This window comes from Globicephala melas, chromosome 4 (assembly GCF_963455315.2).
Source record: "Globicephala melas chromosome 4, mGloMel1.2, whole genome shotgun sequence".
NCBI classification, from domain to species: domain Eukaryota; kingdom Metazoa; phylum Chordata; class Mammalia; order Artiodactyla; family Delphinidae; genus Globicephala; species Globicephala melas.
This window is the reverse complement of record NC_083317.1, coordinates 19209558-19214192: the sequence shown is the minus strand read 5'-3', so window position 1 is coordinate 19214192 and position 4635 is coordinate 19209558. Positions and strand designations below refer to the sequence as shown.

At 40.7% G+C, this 4635-nt stretch overlaps 1 non-coding gene across 1 annotated transcript; it reads left to right on the top strand.

The window, feature by feature from the left end:
* Window positions 1–3802: 3802 nt before the first annotated feature.
* Window positions 3803–3909, top strand: LOC115849256 (U6 spliceosomal RNA). The gene has a single exon (XR_004037952.1). It is a non-coding gene; the product is annotated as a U6 spliceosomal RNA (small nuclear RNA).
* The last annotated feature ends 726 nt before the right edge of the window (window positions 3910–4635 follow it).

Here is a 4635-nt window from a genome sequence, read left to right as displayed (position 1 = left end):
TAAATTTCCAATCTGTGACATCAATTTCATGCCATGGAAACCCCCAAGCTTCCCCCAGGAAAAGAAGACACACTGTAACTTGGAGGTAGACAGCAATTTTCTATTTATAAATAATTTCACTCTTGTCACTTGATTTTCTAAGCATATTTATTATTATATACCTTATTTTAAACAGGAGGCACTAGCCTCTGATGGTCTAGTGGTTAAGATTTTGTGCTCTCACCACCGGGGCCCTGGTTCAATTCCTGGGCAGGGAACTAAGAGCTCGGTTCAAGCCACTGCACACTGATGTCACTCTGAGATCACTCCCGTGAATATACATCTGTATAAATATTCCAATTCTCCACACAATTGATAACATTATAACAGGAGCTTGGGATGAACACATTCACACTACTATATATAAGATAGATAACCAACAAGGACCTACTATATAGCACAGGAAACTCTACTCAACATTCTGTGATAACCTATATGAGAAAAGAGTCTAAAAAAGAATGAATATATGTATATGTATTACTGAATCGCTTTGCTGTCCACCTGAAACTAACACAACATTGTAAACAACTATACTCCAATAAATTTTTAAAAAATAAAAGGCAAGTATCTCAATACATATTGTTAGGCAGTGGCCCACCTGAAATTTATTCAATGGAAGAAATCTACAAATGTGGGTGTTATGACAGAGGACATGCATAATACATACATTTAATTTATATAAATTCCTTTATATAAATACTTCACATTAAAATACTGCTATTAGGGCTTCCCTGGTGGTGCAGTGGTTGAGAGTCCGCCTGCCGATGAAGGGGACACAGGTTCGTGTCCCGGTCCGGGAAGATCCCACATGCCGCGGAGCGGCTGGGCCTGTGAGCCATGGCCGCTGAGCCTGCACGTCCGGAGCCTGTGCTCCGCGACGGGAGAGGGCACAACAGTGAGAGGCCCTCGTAACACAAAATAAATAAATAAATAAATAAAATTAAAAAATAAAATAAAATACTGCTATTAAAATTTAAAAATAAAAAAAATAATAATAAAGAGGAGGAAATGGAAGCACAACAGGGTTAAATAAATTACCCAAAGTCACACAGTTGGCAAGCTGCATAGCCGGGATGGACATCACTTTCTTTGTCTTAGTCCATCTGGGCTGCTATAACAAAATACCATAGGTTGGGTAGTTTATAAATAAGAGAAATGTATTTATGACAATTCAGAAGGCTGGGAAGTCTAAAATAAAGGCATCAGCATAGTTGCTTTATGATGAGGGTTCCCTTCCTGGGTCATAGCTGATGCCTTTTCACACACGGCAAAAAGAGGAGCTCGCTCTTTGAGACTGTTTTATAAGGACATGAATCTCATTCCTGAGGACTGAACCCTCATGATCTAAGCACTTCCCAGAGGCCCCACCTCCTCATTCCATCACACTGGGCATTTGGACTTCAACATATGAACTTTGGGGTGACACAAATATTCTGACCATAGCATTTTTCTAACACCAAATCCCAGATTCCCTCCAAAATGACAATATTTCTCCATATTGAGACTTGACTCTGGGCTTAGCAGAGTCCTTAAAAGGGAAGAAAGTGAGACATGTAAGGCAAATGCAGTTTTCCAGAATCAACCTGCATAAGTTGATTCAAGTAAACGCCCCTCGTCGCGTTCCGCTCAGAGACACTCTGTGGGTGTAAACTTATTCATTTATTGCCAGTCACTAACCACAGGAGAGTCACTTTTTCAGATGGTCACCGTCTCCTCCTTACTTCAGTTTAGCCGCAGACGCCTGTCAGCTGCCAAGTCAGGCAATGCTGTGGACCGTGGACCACTCTGAACATTCTTTAGCCCTATTTGGTTGAATAACCTTTGGACTTGAATGTTCTGAACTTGATTAGGTTGCAGTTAACTCCTTGATCAGGAGATGTTGCACATAATTGCGATTTTACTTAGTACAGAATAGCATTTGTTCTAAGTAAACTTAGGATAATCTCCAGTTCAAAGTATTCTGCAGACAAAATGCCCACAAACACAAGCTTCCCCCACCAACTCAAAAAAAAAAAGAAAAGGCTACAATAGACTCATTTTTATCTTGTACTCATTTATGTAAGCTGTACTTCTATGACTAACGTAGGAAAGTGTCCAAGTGAAGGATTGCATTCTCAGGTGACTCTCAGAGGACCTTGTTTACCTTGTTTTATTGTGGTCTAGCAAGGCCCTCATATAAAGCCACAGGCTTCTCTGCCTTCAGCTGAGAATCCCTTACTGAACGTTTGATTACCTGCCTTAGATACATTTTCCAGGCTCAGGAAATTGCTAAACACGCCAGGTGCTCTGAGCTGGAGCAGAAGATCAAGCGTTTGGGGATCAGAGTGAAACTCCCCGCAGCACATGGCGAAATACAGCTAATATTTGGAGCCAAGGAAACACCTCCTTCTCTTCATCTCACATCATCATCTATGCCTGGAGTGGAGGATGAGTTTTTGGTCCTCTCACTTCCCATCTCTCTCCCCACCCACTTCTGCTCCTTGACCCACCCCTTATTAACTCCTCCACAAGAGAGGAAATGGAGATGGTTAGGGGCACATTGTACCTAAAAGAGACTCCATGAAAACTCTCTGCTTTTCCCTCCTCCCTTCTGAATTTTCATAGTAAGCAGACCCAGGTGAGGCCTGACTTTCCAGAATCAATTCTCTCTCCCACTCTCTCTCCCTTCCCTCTCTTTCTTTCTCTCTCTCTTTCCCTCATTCTCTCCTTTCTTTCCACGGAGCACACAGTTGAATAGTATTAGATTCATGAAAAAAGAAGGAGTCTTTCCTTTGGTTTAACCGATGAGCCTGTACTGAGAGAGATTAATAAATTCACACTTTGCCATAATGAGATGCACTCTACTTCTTTTCTGGCTATTAAACCTTGAGTTTGTCATTCCTCTCGTCAGGCATCCTACAGGGAGAAGTTCTGGATCCAGAGCTGTATCCACTCATTCTTCGGGCCCCAATACCTTCAAAATATACACCACACTTCTAAACTTCAGCATAATTATACATCATTCTACTCAATCAATCAATCACTGGATCAGCTGCTAATGATGAAATCCCAAAATGAAGGAAACTAAATGTGTAATGGGAGTTTGTTGGAGAAAATTGAAAGTCAGATCACCTATGACCTGATAACAGCCTTTTAATTTCAATATTTTACTTAATGAAATTAGACCCACCATGATGGTTATTACTTCTGTCATCCCATCTCTAACGGTAACACCACCCCATCAAAATTAGCTCATCAGATGATTCAGCTATGCCTAGCCTGTTCCCCTGAGAGGAGATCCTGAGACAAAGTTGGCAGTACAACACTTTATTTGGGAAGCGATTCTCCTAGGGAGTAGGAATGAAGGATGATGGAAGTAAAACAGGGAAAGATGGAAATTCAATAAAGACTGCTTTATCAAGTTGGTGCTTGATCTCCCAGGACTTTCTGAGGACTCATGAAATATGACTTAGAACTGCCTGCCCGGGACAGTCAGATAAAAGCAGAGAGCATTTATCAATTGGCTGGCATCCTCTATTGGGCAAGAGTGTCCCTAGGGCATGATCTCCCCCAGCACCCAGCTTGCACATACGCAAGAACTGAGCAGGTTCCCCAAGATGATGTCAATGCCAAGGCAGCACAGAAGCCCTTGGTAGCAAGTTAGAAGAATGTAGTAAAACACAAGGTAGAAACTCTGTCTGGTGGCATCTGTGCAGAGTTAGTCAAGTCCTGCATAGGGCTGGTGGTCACAGAAGTAGATGGAGTAAAAGAAGGTATTATGCCCGTGCTCACTTCGGCAGCACATATACTAAAATTGGAACGATACAGAGAAGATTAGCACGGCCCCTGAGCAAGGATGACATGCAAATTCATGAAGCATTCCACATTTGGGGGAGGAGATATGGGGATATACGTTTATGTATAGCTGATTCACTTTGTTATAAAGCAGAAACTGACACACCACTGTAAAGCAATTATACTCCAAAAAAAGATGTTTAAAAAATAAATAAAGATAAGGAAAGGGAGGCAAAGATAGTAAATGATGCAGCTAGGCTTGAATTCAAATATACTAGCCCCTGATATATGTTCTTAGACTCCAAGCTACAATGTCTCTCAGCTATGATGATAAATAATTGTATGTGTGTTGTGATTAGGGAAATCTATTCTTTGTCAACTTTCAGGATATTGTATTTGAATAAGCCTTAAGGCTTCTTTGAAGAGGATCCAACAATGAATGGGGGAGAGGGATAATCCTGAGCAGAAACATAAGCAAAAGTGCAGATGTGTGCAGATGTGTTATGTGTTTTAAAATAATAGAACCTAAGTTTTATATGGTATCTTGGACCCAAGTCATGGAAGGTCTAAAATTCTAGACTGAAAATATGAGCTTTATTTGGTCAACAATAGGGAATATTGATGGCTTCCAAGCAGGTCAATGATGTAAGTCTAGGAATTTCTATTACTGTGTTTATGACATCATGGCACTTAGCCAAAAAGTAAATCAATAGGGCATTTCATTAAAAATTTGTTAAGTAATTCATTGGTTTAAAAAAAAAAAAAAAAGGAAGGTAATTATGCCCAATACAGTCTCCCTCTAACATTACGGTTCATGACATG